Source organism: Sciurus vulgaris, assembly GCF_902686455.1.
Source record: "Sciurus vulgaris genome assembly, chromosome: 10".
In the NCBI taxonomy this organism is placed as follows: Eukaryota; Metazoa; Chordata; class Mammalia; order Rodentia; family Sciuridae; genus Sciurus; species Sciurus vulgaris.
Window position 1 is genome coordinate 63,954,937 of NC_136470.1, and position 21,318 is coordinate 63,976,254.

The following is a 21,318-nucleotide window of genomic DNA, read 5'->3' on the forward strand; positions in this document are numbered from 1 at the left end:
CTGTAAGTTACCTAAAGACCTCTAGGTATGTCCTACACTAAGATATGTCCTCAATTCTAAAAAATTCTAAACTGATCTTTCTTTCATTTCCTATCTTCCCCTTCTTTCTTGTAAAAGTGATTGAAAACTTACGGACCTTCCTTCAAGGCAACAATAGAAAACAGCCCTCAGACCTGTGCACTATAGGTGCTTTCTCTCCCTAAATATATATATGTACATATACATGTACATGTATATACTATACATACACACATGTGTGTGCCCATTTGTTTATTTATGGCCTTTATCCCAGACTTGATAAATGAGAAGGTTTGGGAGAATCCAGGATTTTGCATTTTCAACGAATTCCTTGGGCAACTTTTCTTCTTCCTTTTTCCCCTGGCCGCCTCCCTTTCCATCTTTCTCTCCCATTCCATACAAAAAAGTTGAGAAAATTAACTCTACTTTAGGACAGTGTTTCCTAAACATTCTAGATGATTAAGAATTACTGTAAGTAGAGCTCACCCTCTGTACCCCTGGGTTTCACATCTATGGATTCACCCACCATGGTTCAAAACTATTTGGGAAAAACTTGCATCAGTACTGAATGTATACAAACTTTTTTCTTCTCATTATTCCTTAATACATTAAATAGCTATTTGCATAACATTTACAGGATATTGAATAGTGTAAGTAGTCTAGAGATGCTTTGAAGTATACAGGAGAGGCTAGGGGTGTGGCTCAGTGGTATAAGTTTACCTAGCATTCATGAGGCCTAACAATCCCCAGCACATCTAAATAAACATATAATATTTACTTAACTATAAATATATACATATATTTATTTATATATAAAAATATATATTTATTTTATAGATAGATAAATAGATGCGTGTTGGTTATATAAAAATCCTATAGTATTTTATGAGTGACTTGAACATCCTCAACTTTTTGTATCCAAGAAGGGTCCTGGAACCAATCCCCCGTAGATATCCAGGGACTGCTGTACTTGTTTAAAAATACAAATTCTCAGCTCTTTACATATCCAGTGAATCAGTCTGTAAAGGAAGAATTCCAATCTCAAAAGGAGAAGCCTGAAATTTGATAAATGCCCCAGGTGATTCCTTACAGGGAAAATTTGGAAACCCAAGAAATATCTTTTTTGTTTTTGCTTTTTTAACAGCTTTATTAAGGTATAAATATACCAAAGAAGTTATCACCACAATCAAGAAAACAAATTCATCTATTACCTCTAAAAGCTTCTATCTTTCTCATCTATTGTCCTTTCTTCCCTCTATTCACATAAAACTACTACTGTTTTTTTATTGTTATAGGTTAATTTTGCATTTTCTAGACTTTCAAAATTTTATTTTCAACTAATACATAAAAATTATACTTACTTAGAGAGTAACGTGATGTTTCCATACATTTATACATCGAATAGTTCAAATCAGGGTAAACCTATCAAACTTTTATCATTTTTTCTTTCTTTTTTGATACTGTGGATTGAAGACAGGGGTGCTTAACTACTGAGCCACATCCAGGACTTTTTATTTTTTATTTTGAGACAGGGTCTCACTAAGTTGCTTAGGGCCTCTCTAAGTTGCTGAGGCTGGCCTTGAACTTGCCATCCTCCCGCCTCAGCCTGCTGCATTGCTAGGATTACAGGTGTGAGCTACCACATCCAGTTATCATTTTTATGATGAAGATATTCAAAATCCCTTTTGTTTTTTTAAAAAATAATAGCAAATTATTGTTATTTACTGTCACCCTATTGTGCAACAGAACACCAAAATTTCTTCCAACTAACTGTATCTTAATACCCATTAACCATTTTCCCCCATTCTACCTTTCCCCCTACTCTTTCCAGCCTCTGGTAACCACCAGATTCTACTCTGACTTCTATCAGATAAACTTTTTTAGATTCCTCTTATGAGTGAGATCATGTGGTACTTGTCTTGCTATGCCTGGTTTATTTTACTTATCATAATAACCTCCATTTCCATCCATGTTGCTGCAAACAACAGGAGTTCATTCCATTTTATGGGTGAATAGTATTCCACTGTGTATATGCACCACATTTTCTTTACCTATCAGTTGATGGACACTTGTGTTGTCTCCATTTCTTGGCTATTTTGAATAGTGCTACAAAAACATGGATGTACAGATGTCTCATGGACATACTGATTTCATTTCTTTTAGACATATACTCAGATCATATGATAGCTCCATTTTTAATTTTTTGAGGGACCACCATACTGTTTTTGACAATGGCTATGCTATTTTACATTCTACCAATGCTGTGTAAAGGTTCCCTTTTCTCCACAACCTCCAAGCAGTATCTCTAATTGATGAAATTTCAAGCATCTGACCAATAATTTAGTTCCCCATTGTACTTTTGAAAGGCTACATAGTTTTATGTATAAGATACATAAAATAAAAGTTCTAATTGCCTATTCATCCATAATCTTCAAGTGAATGAGTGACACAAGGGGCCTTGTGACAAAGTAAGCACATTTATTGCACTGAACAAAAGCCAAGAATTTAATTGCAAACAGAATATAATCATCCAATTTATCAAAGGCCATTTTGAATATCCATCTCCAATCACATTTTAACAAATTCAGTTATATCCACTTCAATATAAAATTATTTCCATGCTCAGTTCTCTCAATGTTAAAATTGTATTCCTGTTTGTTTGTTTTTTTAGAACATCTATTGGAATAAGGAACTATATACTCATAAATATTTGTACACTTTGTCCACCCAATAGTGGTCAAAGTGTGGTCCTGAGATCATACTTTGCATCTTTTCTAACTTTTTATTCCCTTGAGGTAAAATTCACACATAAATTGCTTAAATCTTAAGTATTAAATTCAGTGAGCTTTTTTGTGTGTGTGTGTGTGTGTGTGTGTGTGGTGCTGGGGATTGAACTCAGGGCCTTGTGCTTGCAAGGCAAGCACTCTACCAACTGAGCTACATCCCAGCCCTCAGTGAGCTTTCACAAATAACACACACCTGTGTGACCCAACCCTCTATGATCTGCCTTTTTCTTACAGTTTCTCTTGTGAGCAAAATGTTTTGATGAAAAGTTAACATCGACTTTTTCTTTTTTGCATTCTGTCCAAGGAAAAACCTTTACCCAAGATTTTCATCTGTGATTGCTTCTATGTATATATTTTTAATTGGTATATTTAGGTCAATGATCCACATTGCATATGGCATGGTCAAAATTAGATTTATTCCCTCATCTATATTTAGTTGTTCTAACATCATTTGTTGAAAAGACTTTTTTCCTCAATGGATTTTTCTGTCACCTTTTTGGAAATTACATGTTTGTTTGTATAAGCGTGTCCATTCCTAGTTTCTCTAATCTGATATCTTCTTATGCTATTATCACATAGTCTTGATTAAGTATTTATTTAAAATATAGATTCCCGTGCTCCACACCAGATCTGCTAAATCAGAATCTTGGGAAGGGGCAGTTCAGTGAATTAAGGTGTGGTAGGAGAAAAATAGAGAATGTCTACTGCAAGAACTAAGCTTCCATGACTACACCTTTCTTGGATGTAACTCATTTTGCACACACCAGGTGACTCTGGCAGTCATTCTACCACTATAGAATGCACTGAACAAAAGCCACCTTATCCTTTTTTTAATAGGATAAAAAAGGTCATTGAGATAGTCACATGAGCATTTTGGGCTGGACACTGATGTCTGGACTGTTTCTCAACTGACATTTGACATACTAATAATTTTTTTAGTTTAGTTTTGTTTTATTTTTGAGAAAGTCCAGGTACACTCCAGTTGGCCAAGGGCCTCTTCTGTCCAGATTAGCATATAGACTTCTTCCTCCTACATCAGAGTCGGGATCTTCCTGTTTTTCTGCTTCCCCACACATACTTCTGTTCATAAGCCACTAATAAACTGCATTTTGTGCAATGCTGGATCTGTCTTCCTCTTTGGTCTCTCAGCACCATTGACCTTTGATGGATGGTTCTTACATACCAGGTTTTCCAAAAACAACTGCCAATGATCATAGATTTTCTTTTCTGGGTGATGAGAATGGTCTAAAATTGACTGTGGTAATCAATGTACAACACTGTGAACAAACTAAAATCATTGGAATGTACACTTTAAATGAGTGAAATGCAAGATATGTGAATATCTCAATAAATGTATTTTTTAAAGGCATACATTTAAAATTTTTTAAATGAATTTAAAAATTGTTTAGTGCTACCTCAAAGATGTATGAATACAATGCTATGTGAGAACAGAGGACCAAGTATGTTTCTTGTGGGTTCAAAGTGTTCAAAGAAAATGATATCTTGGAAAATAAAAAAGTAGGATTTTGTCAGGTGGAGATGAAGGATAAATGGTATGAGGTAGAAAGAAGAGCAAATGAAAGGACAATGAAACAAGAAAACTTGGTGAGTCAGAGGACTCCATTAGGCCTGTAGGAGACAGTAGGGAGGGAAAGTGAAAGAGATAGGAGATGAGGGCAGAAAGAGAACGTGCACAGGTTGATGAAAGAAGTTTCTATGCCCATTGACTATACCTGGATTTTATCTTGAGATCAGTGGTTCCCAAATATAAATCCACCAATTAGAAAAATCAAAAGGAGGACAATGAAGTAAGAGTCTTTTTTTTTTTTTTTTTTACTGATACACAATTTATACATAATATGTCACTAACTTAAGAACACAGCTCAATGGATTTTTATATATTAATACCCAACATAACTACCACTTGGATTAAGATACAGAACAGAACATTACTAGCATCTTAAACAGCTCTCATAGTCCCTGATACCCTGAAGTTCCTTTATAAAATATATATTTTAAAAAAATGTGCTATTATCTCATGGTGGGAATGTAAAAAGATGTAGTCACTTTCAAAAATATTTTGACAGTTCCTCAAGTTACACAGAAGTATAGCAGGGCCTAGCAATTCCACTTCTGAGTACATTCCCGAGAGAATTGGAAGACTTACGTTCACACAAATGAGTTGAAACGACCTGCCTATCAAACAATGAAAGGACAAATAAAATGTAGTACATCTACGCGATGAAATAGTATTCAGCATTAAAAAATACTGATACATGTTACAGCAGAGATAAACCTTGAAAACATCATGCTAAATGACAGAAGTCCAATGCTAAAGGTATAATTTCATTTATACAAAATGTCCAGAATAGGCAAATCTAAAAAGATAGAAAGTAGACTGCCAGGAGTGGGAAGAGAGAAAGAAGACTGACTGCTGATGGGCATGGGGTTTCTTTCTAGGGTGTTGCTTTTGAATTATATCATGGAGGTAGTTACACATTTTATGAATATACTAAAAGCACTGAATTGGACAATTTGAAAGTGTGAGTTGTGTTGTATGTGAACTGTATCTCAATAAAAATATAAGTAAGAAAATGAAGGGGAAAAAGTGTTCTATGAACACAAAATATTTCAGTTTCTGATTTAATCAATCCTATGTTGATAAACAACTATTTAAATAACTCATTTAAGGTAAATTACATAATTACATTACATTATACACATATTTACACATTGTTTCATTTAATATTCCACTAACTTAAAATGGAAGTGGTATTAAAATAATTAAGGAATTTGTCACAGTCACAGTTAATAAATGGTAGGGGCAGGATTCTAGTTAGTTCTATTGGACTCCAGAGATCAAATCCTTAACTATAGTGCTTGTCTCAAAATCACAAATGCAGTGTACACATGAAAACAAGACCATTTCTCCAATCATAATATTCCCTCTTTTTCGATCTACATCTTATGGTCCTCCACATTACCATCTAGTGATACCTAGCTCAAAAAACTTTTCTAACAAGGCCCCTGCCTCACAGAAACAAAACTAACAATCAGAAGTCACATGCAAATAAAAAAACAACCTGATTTATAGTTTTTAATTAAACAAAATATTCAAGTCATCTGTACTAGACATGGGCTAAATTTTTGTTTGTTTGTTTGTTTGTTTTTTGGCGGTGCTGGGGATGAACCCAGGGCCTTGTGCTTGCAAGACAAGCACTCTACCAACTGAGCTATCTCCCCAGCCCGGGCTAAATGTTTAAAATTAAATTCTATTGGCACTGTTTAAAAAGTAAGACCGGAAAGAAGAAAACTGAAGAACTCATTTTCAAAACTTACTATAAAGCTATAGTAATCAAAACAGTGTGGTATCTGCTTAGGATAAATATACAGATCAAGATGATAGAATTTAGAGAATAGAAATAAACCCTTATGTTTGTAACCAAATGATTTTTGACAAGGATCCCAAGATTGTTTCATAAGGGAAAAAAGACATTTCAACAAAGGGTGTTGAGGCAACTGGATATTCACATGGAAAAGAATGAGGATACACCTTACCTCATAATACATAAAAATTTAACTCAAAATTAATTATATATAATAGCTTAATGGAGTAGCTATATACAGTGTGAAAGAACTCCTTCACAGAAGCCTAGATATTGTATGATTCCATTCACACTGAAAGTCTGGAATGGAAAAATCTATAGAGACAGAAAGTAGAGACTATCGGTTGCCAGGGGGTGGGGAACATGAGGAATGACTGCCAATGGGTAGGGGTTTCTTTTTGGAATGATGAAATATTCTAAACGTAGATTATGGTTGCATGACTCTGCGAATATACTAAAAAACTACTGAATTACACTTTAAATGGGTGAACTTTTGTGAATTATATCTAATCAAGCTGTTTAAAAAAGGAACTCTTTAATAAAAGTCTATGAATAATTTGAAATTCTCTACTCATTCACTCTTTTTCCCCCCATCAGTTTATATGCATCTAATTTCTTTCAGCACAAAACTTCAAAATTTTATTTAGTTACCCATCATCTCCAATCTCCCCATAGGAGGAAAATGAGAGGCAACCAGACAGAATAAGTGCTGCTATGCTGGCATGTACTTAGGAGAAAAACAAATCTAGCAGTTCAACGGCAAACCAAGTTTTCTTCCACCAAGGAGCAAATTACAGCAGCGAAGAGAGTGCATTTAAGTGGTGTCCTTAGGCATAGCCACCGCCCAAACACTTCTCTAGCATGCACCCGGCCCAGTGTGTGGTCTCCAGCACTGTGCAGTGGCTCCCCATTTACCAACACATGGGGTTGCCTCTACCACTATCATGGGTTAGTCCAAACCTGGACACCACCATTCTTAGTCCCGGCAGCTCCCTTCCTGGGACAGCACATTTTCAAGTACCTCTCATGCATCAGGCTACTGAAATACAGGAAATTTGAATAGTATACTGTAGTTTTATTGTAGAATTTTTTAATTAGTAGTATTATTCCTACATTTATATTTTTTATTTTTCTTACTCTATTTTCCTCTTATCTGTTTCCTTGGAGACTCTTTCTCTCTTTTCTCATGCTAACAACCAATTTCTTTTGATTCTGTTTTCTATATTCGTATGATGTAGGACCTCTACTCACTTATCTCATTAACGTTACATCTTACAACCCTCCCCATCATCATTGTCCACATTAGAAACTGCGGAACTCATTGCAAACCTATTGTTTATGCTGTAGATAATAATCAAACTCATCATCTATTTTTTTTTAATGTAAACAAATGGGGAACAACTTGTTTCTCTGGTTGTACATGAAGTAGAGGTGTACCATTTGTGTAATCATACATTTATATAGGATAATAGTATTTGATTCATTCTGTTATTTTTCTCCTTCCCCCCCCACCCCTCCCACCCCTCTTTTCCCTCTATACAGTCCCTCCTTCCTCCATTCTTGCCTCCCTCCTACCCCCCATTATGCATCATCATCTACTTAGAGAGATCATTCAGCATTTTGTTTTTTGAGATCGGCTTATCTCACTCAGCATGATATTCTCCCATTTCATCCATTTGCCTGCAAATGTCTTAATTTTATTATTCTTTATGGCTGAGTAATATTCCATAATATACTTTATCCATTCATCAATTGAAGGGCATCTAGGTTGGTTCCGCAATATGGCTATTGTGAATTGACCAGCTATGAATATTGATGTGGGTGCATCTCTGTAGTATACTGATTTTAAGTCCTCTGGGTATAGGCCAAGGAGTGGGATAGCTGGGTCAAATGGTGGTTTCATTACAAGTTTTCTAAGGAATCTCCACACTGCTTTCCAGAGTGGTTGCACTACTTTGCAGCCCCACCAGCAATGTATGAGTGTACCCTTTTCCCCACATCCTTGCCAATGCCTGTTGTTGTTTGTATTCTTGATAATCACCATTCTAATTGGGGTGAGATGGAATCTTAGGGTGGCTTTGATTTGCATTTCTCTTATTACTAGAGATGTTGAACATTTTTTCATAGGTCTGTTGATTTTTTGTAGATCTTCTGTGAAGTGTCTGTTCATTTCCTTAGCCCATTTGTTGACTGGGTTATTTGTATTCTTGGTGTAGAGTTTTTTGAGTTCTTTATAGATTCTAGAAATTAGTGCTCTATCTGAAGTATGATTGGCAAAGATTTTCTCCCACTCTGTAGGCTCTTTCTTCGCATTGCTGATAGTTTCCTTGGCTGAGAGAAAGCTTTTGATTTTGAATCTGTCCCAGTTATTGATTCTTGTTTTTATTTCTTGTGCTATGGGAGTCCTGTTAAGGAAGTCTGATCCTAAGCTGACATGTTGAAAATTTGGACCTACTTTTTCTTCTATAAGATGCAGGGTCTCTGGTCTCTGGTCTGATTCCAAGGTCCTTGATCCATTTTGAGTTGAGTTTTGTGCAGGGTGAGAGATAGGGGCTTAGTTTCATTCTGCTGCAAATGGATTTCCAGTTTTCCCAGCACCATTTGTTGAAGAGGCTGTCTTTTCTCCATTGCATGTTATTGGCACCTTTGCCTAGTATGAGAAAACTATATTTATTTGGATTTGTGTCTGTGTCCTCTATTCTGTACCATTGATCTACGTGTCTAATTTGGTGCCAATACCATGCCATTTTTGTTACTATTGCTTTGTAGTATAGCTGAAGTTCTGGTATTGTGATACCCCCTGTTTCACTCTTCCTGCTAAGGATTGCTTTAGCTATTCTGGGTTTCTTACTCTTCCAGATGAATTTCATGATTGCTTGTTCTATTTCTGTGAGGTACATCATTGGGATTTTAATTGGAATTGCATTCAATCTGTATAGCACTTTTGGTAGTATGGCCATTTTGCCAATATTAGTGCTGCCTATTTAAGAACATGGGAGATCTTTCCATCTTCTAAGGGTTTCTTTAATTTCTTTCTTTAGTGTTTTGTAGTTCTCATTGTAGAGGTCTTTCACCTCTTTTCTTAGATTGATTCCCAAGTATTTTCTTTTTTTGATACTATTGTGAATAGGGTAGTTTTCCTAACTTCTCTTTCTGAGGATTCATCATTTATGTACAAAAATGCATTAAATTTATGAGCATTGATCTTATATCCTGCTACTTTACTGAATTCACTTATGAGTTCTAAAAGTTCTCTGGTGGAATTTTCCAGTTCCTCTAAATATATAATCATGTCATCAGCAAATAGGAATAGTTTGAGTTCCTCTTTTCCTATTCATATCCCTTTAATTTCTTTGGTCTGCCTAATTGCTCTGGCTAGAGTTTCAAGGACAATGTTGAAAAGAAGTGGTGAAAGAGGGCATCCCTGCCTTGTTCCAGTTTTAAGGAAGAATGCTTTCAGTTTTTCACCATTTAGAATGATATTGGACATGGGCTTAGCATAGATAGCCTGTAAAATGTTAAGGAATGTTCCTCCTATCCCTAGTTTTTCTAGAGTTTTGAGCATGAAGGGGTGCTGTATTTTATCCAATGATTTTTCTGCGTCTATTGAAGTAATCATGTGATTCTTGACGTTAAGTCTGTTGATATGGTGAATTACATTTATTGATTTCCAGATGTTGAACCAACCTTGCATCCCTGGGATAAAATGCACTTGATCGTGGGTTAATATAGTTTTGTTTGCGATTTGCTAAAATTTTGTTGAGAATTTTTGCGTCGATGTTCATTAAGGATATTGGTCTGAAATTTTCTTTCCTCAATGTGTCTTTGTCTCGTTTAGGTTATCAGGGTGATATTGGCTTCATAGAATGAGTTTGGGAGGGTTCCCTCCTCTTCTATTTTATGGAATACTTTGAGAAGTATTGTAATGAGCTCTTCTTTAAAGGTTTTGTAGAACTCAGCTGAGAAACTGACTTTTCTTTGTTGGTAGGCTTTTCATGACTTCTTCTATTTCAGTACTTGAAATTGATCTATTTAAATTGTGTATATCCTCCTGGATCAGTTTAGGTAATTCATATGTCTCTAGAAACCTATTGATGTCTTTGAGATTTTCTATCTTGTTGGAGTATAGATTTTCAAAATAGCTTCTGATTATGTTTTGTATTTCAATTGTGTCTGTCATGATATTTCCTTGTTCATTCCGAATTTTACTAATTTGAGTTTTCTCTCTCCTTCTCTTTGTTAGTGTGGCTAAGGGTTTATCAATTTTGTTTATTTTTTCAAAGAACCAACCTTTTCATTTTGTTAATTTTTTTGATACTTTCTTTTGTTTCAACTTCATTGATTTCAGTTCTGATTTTAAATATTTCCTGTCTTCTACTACTTTAGTGTTGATCTGTTCTTCTTTTTCTAGGATTTTGAACTATAGTGTTAGGTTGTTTGTTTATTTTTTCTTCTTTTATTGAATGTGCTCAATGAAATAAATTTTCCTCTAAGTATTGCTTTCATAGTGTTCTAGAGATTTTGATATGTTGTATCTTTGTTCTCATTTACCTCTAAGAATTTTTTTATTTCCCCCCTGATGTCTTCTGTTATCCATTCATCATTCAATAGCATATTATTTAATCTCTAGGTATTGGAGTAGTTTGTTTTTTATTCTATCATTTATTTCTAATTTCAATCCATTATGATCTGATAGAATACAAGGCAGTATCTCTATCTTCTTGTATTTGCCAACAGTAGCTTTGTGGCATAACATATGGTCTATTTTAGAGAAGGATCCATGTGCTGCTGAGAAGAAAGTGTATTCGCTCTTTGTTGGATGGTATATTTTATATATTCCCATTAAGTCTAAATTATTGATTGTGTTATTGAGATCTATGGTTTTCTTGTTCAACTATTGTTTGGAAGATCTGCCCAGTGGGGAGAGAGGTGTTTTAAAGTCACCTAGTATTATTGTGTTGTGGTCTATTTGATTCTTGGAATTGAGAAGGATTTGTTTGATGTACATGGATGAGCCACTGTTTGGGGTATAGATATTTATGATTGCTATGTCTTGCTGATTTATGCTTCCCTTAAGCAGTATGTAATGTCCTTCTTTATCCCTTCTGACTAACTTTGGCTTGCAGTCCACATTATCTGATATGAGGATGGATACTCCAGCTTTTTTGCTGAGTGCGTGTGCATGGTATGTTTTTTCCCATCCTTTCACCTTTTGTCTGTGGGTATCTCTTTCTATGAGATGAGTCTCTTGCAGGCAGCACATTGTTGGATCTTTCTTTTTAATCCAAACTGCCAGTCTATGTCTTTTGATTGATGAGTTCACGCCACTAACATTCAGGGTTATTATTGAGATATGATTTATATTGCCGGTCATTTGGCTCATTTTTGCTTTTTGACATGACTTGGTTTCTCCTTTATTTGGCTATTCCTTTAGGATAGTTCCTCCCTTTGCTGATTTACATCATTGTTTTTCATCTCTTCCTCATGGAATATTTTGCTGAGAATGTTCTGTAGTGCCGGCTTTCTTTTTGTAAATTCTTTTAACTTTTGTTTATCATGGAAGGATTTTATTTTGTCGTCAAATCTGAAGGTAAGTTTTGCTGGGTATTAGATTCTTGGTTGGCATCCGTTTTTCTTTCAGAGCTTGTAAAATGTTGTTCCAGGCCCTTCTAGCTTTTAGGGTCTAGATTGAAAAAAATCTGCTGATATCCGTATTGGTTTCCCCCTGAATGTAATTTGATTTTTTTCCTCTCACAGCCTTTAAAATTCTGTCTTTATTTTGTAATGTTAGGTATTTTCATTATAATGTGCCTTGGTGTGGATCTGTTGTAATTTTGTACATTTGGAGTCCTGTAAGCCTCTTGTATTTGATTGTTCGATTTCATTCTTCTGATTTGGGATATTTTCTGATATTATTTCATTGAATAGTTTGTTCGTTCCTTTGGTTTGTTTCTCTGTGCCTTCCTCAATCCCAATAATTCTTAAATTTGGCCTTTTCATGATATCCCATAATTCTTGGAGGTTCTGTTTATGATTTCGTACCATCTTCTCTGTTCGGTGAACTTTGTTTTCAAGATTAAATGTTTTGTCTTCAATTTCTGAGGTTCTGTCTTCCAGGTGTTCTATCCTGTTGGTTATGCTTTCTATGGAGTTTTTAAATTTGGTTTATTGTTTCCTTCATTTCTAGGATTTCTATTTGTTTTTTTTTTTTTTTTTTCAGTATCTCTAACTCTTTATTGAAATGATCTTTTGCTTCCCACATTTGCTGTCTTCACTGTTGAGTCGTGCAATCATTCAAAGCCTGCATTTGTTCTTTCATCTCGTTTGCTTCTCTGATCATTTTAATTATGTAAATTCTAAACTCCCTTTCTGATATTTCTTCTACCATGCTGTCACTGGATTCTATTGATATAGCATCTAGGTTTGTTTGGGACATTTTCTTCCCTTGTTTTCTCATATTGCTCAGGTATCTTCCCCTCTAGTAGTGAAACTCTGAGATATTGCAGATATCCCCTATTGACTTATAGTGTCCCTGTAGATTTTCAATAACTCCCCTCCTCGCCTTCAGTAGCCTGAAGTCTTGGAGGAACTTGATAATGCAGTGATTCACAAGGAAGCTGCCCCTCTAGGGGTGGTGGTCTTAAGGTGGGATATATTCCCTCCTAGTGGGCAGAGGCACCTCCACTGGTCAGCCAAAGGGGATTAGACTGCGGACTGGAGCATGGCTGGTCTGGGCCTGGGTCACTGGTTCTATCACCCCGGTGGGAAAGCCTCACCAGGCAGGGAAGACTCACCCGGTGGAGAAGTCTCACTGGGCAGCTCTACTCTGAGAAGCTGCCTGCGACCCGTACCTCCTGCCCATGCTGGGGAACCTCTGTCTATGCAGGAAGTCTCTCCCTGGGCGGCCCTCCTCTGAGAAGCTGCCCGAGGCCTGGACCTACCGCCCATGCCCATCATCTCTGTTTATTAAGACAACACTGTTAGTACTTTATTAGGTACTATTTGGGTTACAGCTGCATATTGTTTGTATTGTGTGCTGCTAACATTGATGTCCCACTTTAAGGTGAGGTACTGGAAACGTGCAGGGACACTATAAGCCTATAAGGTGGAACTGCCATACCTTGGATCTGCACTTCTAGAGGGGAAGATACAAAAATAACATGAAAAAACAAGGGAAGAAAGGGCCCCAAACAAACCTAGATGCTATATTAATAGAATCCAATGACAGCATGGTAGAAGAAATATCAGAAAGGGAGTTTAGAATTTACATAATTAAAATGATCAGAGAAGCAAACGAGATGAAAGAACAAATGCAGGCTTTGAATGATTGCACGACTCAACAGTGAAGACAGCAAATGTGGGAAGCAAAAGATCATTTCAATAAAGAGTTAGAGACACTGAAAAAAAAAAAAAAAACAAATAGAAATCCTAGAAATGAAGGAAACAATAAACCAAATTTAAAAACTCCATAGAAAGCATAACCAACAGGATAGAACACCTGGAAGACAGAACCTCAGAAATTGAAGACAAAACATTTAATCTTGAAAACAAAGTTCACCGAACAGAGAAGATGGTACGAAATCATAAACAGAACCTCCAAGAATTATGGGATATCATGAAAAGGCCAAATTTAAGAATTATTGGGATTGAGGAAGGCACAGAGAAACAAACCAAAGGAACAAACAAACTATTCAATGAAATAATATCAGAAAATATCCCAAATCAGAAGAATGAAATCGAACAATCAAATACAAGAGGCTTACAGGACTCCAAATGTACAAAATTACAACAGATCCACACCAAGGCACATTATAATGAAAATACCTAACATTACAAAATAAAGACAGAATTTTAAAGGCTGTGAAAGAAAAAAATCAAATTACATTCAGGGGGAAACCAATATGGATATCAGCAGATTTCTCAGCCCAGACCCTAAAAGCTAGAAGGGCCTGGAACAACATTTTACAAGCTCTGAAAGAAAAACGGATGCCAACCAAGAATCTAATACCCAGCAAAACTTACCTTCAGATTTGACGACAAAATAAAATCCTTCCATGATAAACAAAAGTTAAAAGAATTTACAAAAAGAAAGCCGGCACTACAGAACATTCCCACAGACAAAAGGTGAAAGGATGGGAAAAAACATACCATGCACACGCACTCAGCAAGAAAGCTGGAGTATCCATCCTCATATCAGATAATGTGGACTGCAAGCCAAAGTTAGTCAGAAGGGATAAAGAAGGACATTTCATACTGCTTAAGGGAAGCATAAATCAGCAAGGAAAAGCCAATTAAAGGAGAAACCAAGTCAAGTAAAAACCAAAAATAAGCCAAAATAACCAGGAATATAAATCATATCTCAATAATAAACCTGAATGTTAATGACCTAAACTCATCAATCAAAAGACATAGACTGGCAGATTGGATTAAAGAAAGGACCCAACAATATGCTGTTTTCAAGAGACTCAGCTCATAGAAAAAGAAAGAACCCACAAACTAAATTGTGTCTTTATATTAAAAAAACTAAGGGGCTGAAGGTATAGTTCAGTGGTAGAGCACTTGACCTGAATAGGCAAGGCCCTGGGTTCAACACCCTGCTCTACAAAATAAATAATTTAAATAAACAGAAATCTAATTCTTACTTTACATTGTGAGGTCATAATTAGAATGTTTTAATTTGAAAATATAAAAAAAAAAAAAGATTAAGGGCTGGGGTAGAGTGCTTGCCTTGCAAGCATCAAGGCCCAGGGTTCGAACCCCAGCACTGCAAAAAAAAAAAAAAAAAAAAAAAGATTAAAAATTTTTAAGTAATTTAAAAAAGAAATATTTTGTGATACATTGCTTTAATATTTATCCATGGTTTTAGAAAAACACTTTCAATCTTTATACTTAATTTCATTTTGCTATTGCTTAGTGTATTCTTAAAGGTTTTATAATTATTTTAAAATTTTTATGGAATGGTTACATAGGTACACAGTTTTTAAATGTGTTCTATTGCTTTATGGAGAACTCCAGCAACCCTTAGTTTTTTGCAGGCAAAATGACTTACCCTATTGGACTAGTATATGATCCACTGAAAACCTTAAATCCCTGGTCTGCATCAGTCCTTATACCACAGTCTTTTTACACTCTGTAACAAAAGAGCTCTGCTTTTTTGATCACTTTGCTCCAATAGTTTTAGCTTATAATAAAAGTAATATATAGCTAGAAAACAAAGCAATATAAGAAACTACTCTATCACATCTCTCCCTGGTTTTTAGGCATTCCCTTCTGGATTTTTATCTATACACACCTGATTTTTCACAAATGTTGGGCCATAAGCAACTTTATATTCTGCTTTTTACTTAACATGAGCATTATTCCATTTCATTAAATACTGAAAATCATGATTATAGTATTTATAATACCATAAATGCTATGTTTATTTTGCTATATGAACTATTATTTGCAGCCATCTCCTCCAACATCTTAAGTTAAAAATTCTTTTCCTGGAATGCACTATTACCAAGTCTATCTGGTTCAAATCATTAATTCTTGAAATCTTGGGACATACAGTCATATGTTGCTTAACAACTAGGATATATTCTGAGAAATGTGCTATGAGGTGTGTCGCTGGCTCTTTGCGGTTTCAAAATCTGTGGATATTTGTCACCGCCTGCAGCAACAACTTGCACGGGTCTTATGGGTGGTGGAGTGGAAACCGAGGCACTTCTATCTTTCTCTTTAGTGCACTGCTTTCTTGCTTGTTTATAGAGGATAGAGGAAATGAGGTTTACTTGCTTTGAGAGGAGAGAGAGGCTTTGCTTATCAGAGAGAAAGAAACTTTGCTTAAGGGAGACCTTGAGAGAAAGACAGGCTTTGCTTAAAGCTTAGAGGAAGAGAGACTTGCTACACCTCACTTAAGGTCTGCTGCTTACTGGTGCGTCCTGCATCCTGTGAACTAAGGGTACGTCTACCTAAGGTGTTTTAGTGATGCGTCTCAGTTCTCCTTTCTGCGATCTGCCTTCCGCCGCTACCCCACTCGCTGCTGCCGTGCATGTTTTTCCTTTCTTCTGGCTGCTGTTGCGTATGTCCCTACTAGCTACTGCCGCGTGTTTTTCCCTCTGGCTGCTGCCGCGTGTCTAGCTGCTTTTTTGCTAATGGCTGCTGTGTGTCCCTACTAGCTGCTGTGTTCTTTCTTCTGGCTGCTGCCGCCACTTTTCCCTACTAGCTGCTGCTGCGTGTTTTTCCCTCTGGCTGCTGCCGATGGTGTGTCCTAGCTGCTTCCTTGTGTGTCTTCTTCTACTGCTTTTCTGCTAATGGCTGCTGTTTTTCTGTCTCGCTCCGCCTATGCTTATATCACCTCCAGGAGGCGGAGAGCAGGGCCACACCTCTTATGCAAAGATTAGGAGAGACACTCTGAGCAGGCAATTAGTGCTCGAGAACACATGCGCATACAGTGTGTGCGTGGAGGATAAAATCACCTGAGTGTGCTTATGTCAATTAACCTCCTCGCTGCCGATGTGATCAGGTGCCCCTCTGGCCCCCAACAAGGTGATTTTGTCATTAGGCCAATATCAGAAAGTATACTTGCACAAACTAACATGGCTACAACTTCACTGGGAGATATACTCTTATGGGTCCACTTCTGCATAAGCAGTCCCTGTTGTCGAAAACATTGTTTTGCAGAACATGACTATACCTGTGTATTAATGCAGGGACAGGGCAGAGGTACTTATCACAGACAGAGGAATCCTTCCTCCCTTCCTCTATGTATATGGTTTCAGCAGCTGTTTTCTTTTTCTTTCTTTTTTTTTTTACTTTGTTCTTTTTAGTTATAAGTGACAATAGAATGTATTTGGACACATTATATAAACATGAGCATAGCTTCCATTCTGAGGTTATTATACATGATGTGGAGTTACACTGGTTGTATATTTGTATATGACCACAGGAAAGTCATGTCCAATTCATCCAACTGTTGGCAGCTATTTTCTTAGTGAATCTATTTATGATGTGTTAGGTTATCTTCTACTTTGTCTAACTGCTATCATAAATCCTAATTTCCTTTGCCATTAAGGAAACCTTAAATCTTCAACAATGTCTGCTGGTTCTTTCTTGTCAATCATCACCATTATGTGTGGAGCTACCAGTCACAAAAGTTCACAATGTCAATCTTGAAATACTATCATATGCTACAAGAAATAAAATAATGAAGTTCTGACACGAACTTTCACTGTGAAGCTCAGCCAACCTATATCTCAAGAAAAAGACATGAGCCAAAGGAATAATTTACTGGGTACAGTTTTAAACATTTACTTTCAAACTACAAAAGTAATCTGTTTGCAAAACAAATTATTAGGGATAAAACCCAGGGCCTTGCACATGCTGGGCAAGCACTCCACCACTGAGGTACATCTCTAGCTCTTTTTTAACTTTCTTATTTTGAGGCAAGGTCTTGCTAGGTTGCCCGGGCTGGACTTAAACTTGCAATTTTCCTGCCTCAGCCTCCCAAGTAGCTAGGATTACGGGCATGTGCCACCACTCCAGGCTCAGTTTGACATTTTTTAAACATTTTCCTTGTTCTGGCCCATACAAACTACAAATACATCTGGCACAGAAATTATTATATTATAACTAAATTCAGAGAGAACTTCAGGTTTTATGGTTTCTTGAAAATTCAATTGCATAACTAATCCCTGCTCTTTCTAAAAACTTAGCATAACTGTATATGACATATCAATTCCCTTCTACTTTTAACAATCTCGTGGTATCAATTCCACACATTTTTCTACATATGCCCAAGCAATTACTTATGTACATATAAGTAACTGTTAGACTAAGAACTAGACCCATAAAATTCAAATAGTATAAAGTATTTTCTGCTGCCCATTCAAATCTCTTCTATATGTTGATTCTACTCCTTGCATAAAATTTAGGACATGACTTAACTGGTCATAATTACATAACAAAAATCCCTTAGTAATTTTTAATCACAAAAAGTCCACTGAGAATATCTCAATACAATTCCCTTAATGTGGGCAATGCCTCTCCAAACCCAGTATCTTCCTGTCTCCTTTTGCCCGACTTCTGCCTCTAGACTTATACCTCCATATCCTCCTGCAAAAGCAGTCTTGCCCTATCAGGAGACCTGCAGCAGGGTGCCTAGACCTGCCCACAACTGTTCCACATAAACACACACCTCTTTGATGCAGTAACCCCTAGAAATTTACCCTAAGGATGTATTCATATGTGTACAAAATGACATTTATTCAAGGATATTCTCTGCAACATTGTCTGAAGTACCAAAAGACAAGAAAATATTTAAAGGCTTATCAAAAGGAGACCGATTAAACTTCAGTAGCATGTTGAACTACCTGTTAACTGCCTATATACAATCATTTTTGCCTCTTGAAACCAAAGTTTAACATGATTCAAGCTAGTATTTCCACCCACACAATGCAGTGATACTATGTACTGCTATGTATTTATGTATACATGTATGTATGTATGTATTATCCATCCATCCAGAGAATTAGATTATGCCCCTCTAAATTCATATGTTGAAATCCTAACTAAACCCCAGTACCTTAGTATGTGACTATATTTGAGACAAGGGCTATTAAGAGGTAATTAACTTAAAATGAGGTTGTTTATGTAGACCCTAATCCAATACAACTAGTGTCTTAATAAGAGGCTATCAGGACACAGACGACACAAATACAAGGATGATCACGGCAGGACACAGCAAGAAGCCAAATCTGCAAACCAAACATAAGAAATCAAACCTACCAACACACTGATCTTGGGCTCCTAGGCTCTAGAACAATGAGAAAACAAATTTCTGTTGTTTAAGCTACCCAGTCTGTGGTATTTTGTTATGGCAGTCCTAGAAAACTATTACTGTAACAATTTTTAAAAATTTTTTAAGTCATAAACTATTGTATACAATACCAATCCCTTTGGAATGGGGAGAATGAATACACACACACACACACACACACACACACACACATATATATGAATAAATGCATAGAATATCTATGGAAGGACTGCCCTTGAGGAAGGAAGACTTGCTTTTAAATTGGCTGCGGTGTAGCTCAGTAGCAGAGAATGTGTATCATGTGCAAGGTCCTGAATTCAATTCACAAAACCAAATAAATTAAAAAGTAAAATACTTAAAAATAAAAGAATATTACCCCTAACACTTCATCTTTTGAGGAAAATTATTAAATATCTAATACTACCCATTCAATTCCTTTTTTTTTTTGGTACTGGGGATTGAACTCAGGGGCACTCGAACTTGAACATCCCCAGCCCTATTTTGATTTTATTTGGAGACAGGGTCTCACTGAGTTGCTTAGGAACTCGCTTTTGCTGAGGCTGACTTTGAACTCCTGATCCTCCTGCCTCAGCTTCATGAGGCGCTGGGATTACAGTTGTGGGACACTGCACCCCACCTGGCTCTATCTATTCAATTCTAATCTCTCCCATTGAAAATCAATTTGGTATCAATTTTTTTAAATCTTTCTACAGGGTTATCTATATAAACATCACACAGAATTTTTTTATAAAAATGAAATCATGCTGTGTCACTTTGAAATATGCTTTATTTTTACATTGAAATATATTATGGATATTTTACAAGATATGTACATATTAATTTGCCTCATTTTTAAAATATCTACACAGCATTACATAGACTAGATGAATCATAATTTATTTAGCTATCCTCCATTGACAAATATATCTTTATTCCTTTTTTATTTTTTTAATTGTAGATGGACATAATACTTTTATTTATTCATTTTTCCTTTTTTGTTGTTGAAAACAATGCTAGAAAAAATCTGTAATAAATAGCTTTTAAATTTTTATCAATCCAAAGGCAACAAAAGTAGCATGGTATTATTTAATTTGAATCCCCTTTATGACTAGTGAGGCTGAATATCCTTTCAGATGTTATAAATCATTTACCTTCCTTCTGTGATTTTCTTCTTTTATTGCCTCAACTTTTTCTTCCCTGTAATTTCAATTTTTATTTTTCTAGTAATGGAATCAAACCTAGGACCTCACACACAGTAAGCAAATGTTTCACCATTTCTACTACATCCCTAGTCCTTTAATTTCAATTTTTATATCTTCTTCAATCTGAGTTAAACTAAAAAGCTCTCCAAATAGTTATATTTCCTTTTTGGTTACTCTCTTGCCACTTACTTACTTCTTAAACTGTTTCTTGCATTATGTTTGGCAATAAATAATATCTACTTTTTATAATTTGATATTTTTTTGTACCTCTCTTACATATTTTTGTTACAAGTTCCATGAATGTATATTATTAGTTCCTTAGGTAAAAAGTTATATAAAATATTTTAGAAATTAAATGTTCGCTATCTTGAATTAAACTGTCTGATAATAATATTACTATGCATTTTCTTTCATTTGCTTGGAGTGTGTACACCTATTTTATTTTTACCTTCTTGCATTGGTTTATTTTTAAATTATCTGAATTAACATAAATCTGGAGATTTGTTTCTATATAGTCTGAATGCCTTCTTTAAATTAGAATTTATTTCAGTCTTATTTACTGTAATTATTGTTATATTTGGTCATATACTGTTCCCTCTCTCCTCCTGATCTATTTTTAGTTTACTTGCCTAATAACATTTTCCTCAATACTTTTTTCCTTTTATTTCAATCTTACTCATGAATGTCCTTAACAATTTTAAGAAATACACTGCAATGAACATTTATATTTCCCCTTCTTCATTTCATGAAATCCCCAAATTTTCACTGATTCATGTACCTCTCCAAAAGATGGCATTTGTGCTTTCAGTGCCAGGTTGTGGCAGGTCTTGGCAAGTGACTTTTCTTCTAGCCACAGGGTTTGGTTTCAGGTTGGGTGAATTAGAACAAAGCTAGGACTTCCTTTGATGGTGTGGATAGATATGCTTTTTCTTTCTGATTTAAAGAGAAAGCATATAATTCCAACTTGAAGAGATCTTGCAAAAAAGGGAAGCCAGTGTAGGGATAAAATTAACCCACAAAGAAAAGTAAAACAGAGAGACATGAGAAAAAAGGAGTCACTTATTAATAACCTAAAATATCCCAATACAGTAATCCCTTGGTATCCACGGGAGATTGGTTCCAGG

At 35.8% G+C, this 21,318-nt stretch overlaps 1 protein-coding gene across 1 annotated transcript in view; it reads right to left on the reverse strand.

Annotated features, from left to right (window-relative positions):
* The window catches only part of USF3 (upstream transcription factor family member 3), a 60,525-nt gene that overhangs the window by 26,352 nt on the left and 12,855 nt on the right, over positions 1–21,318 (reverse strand).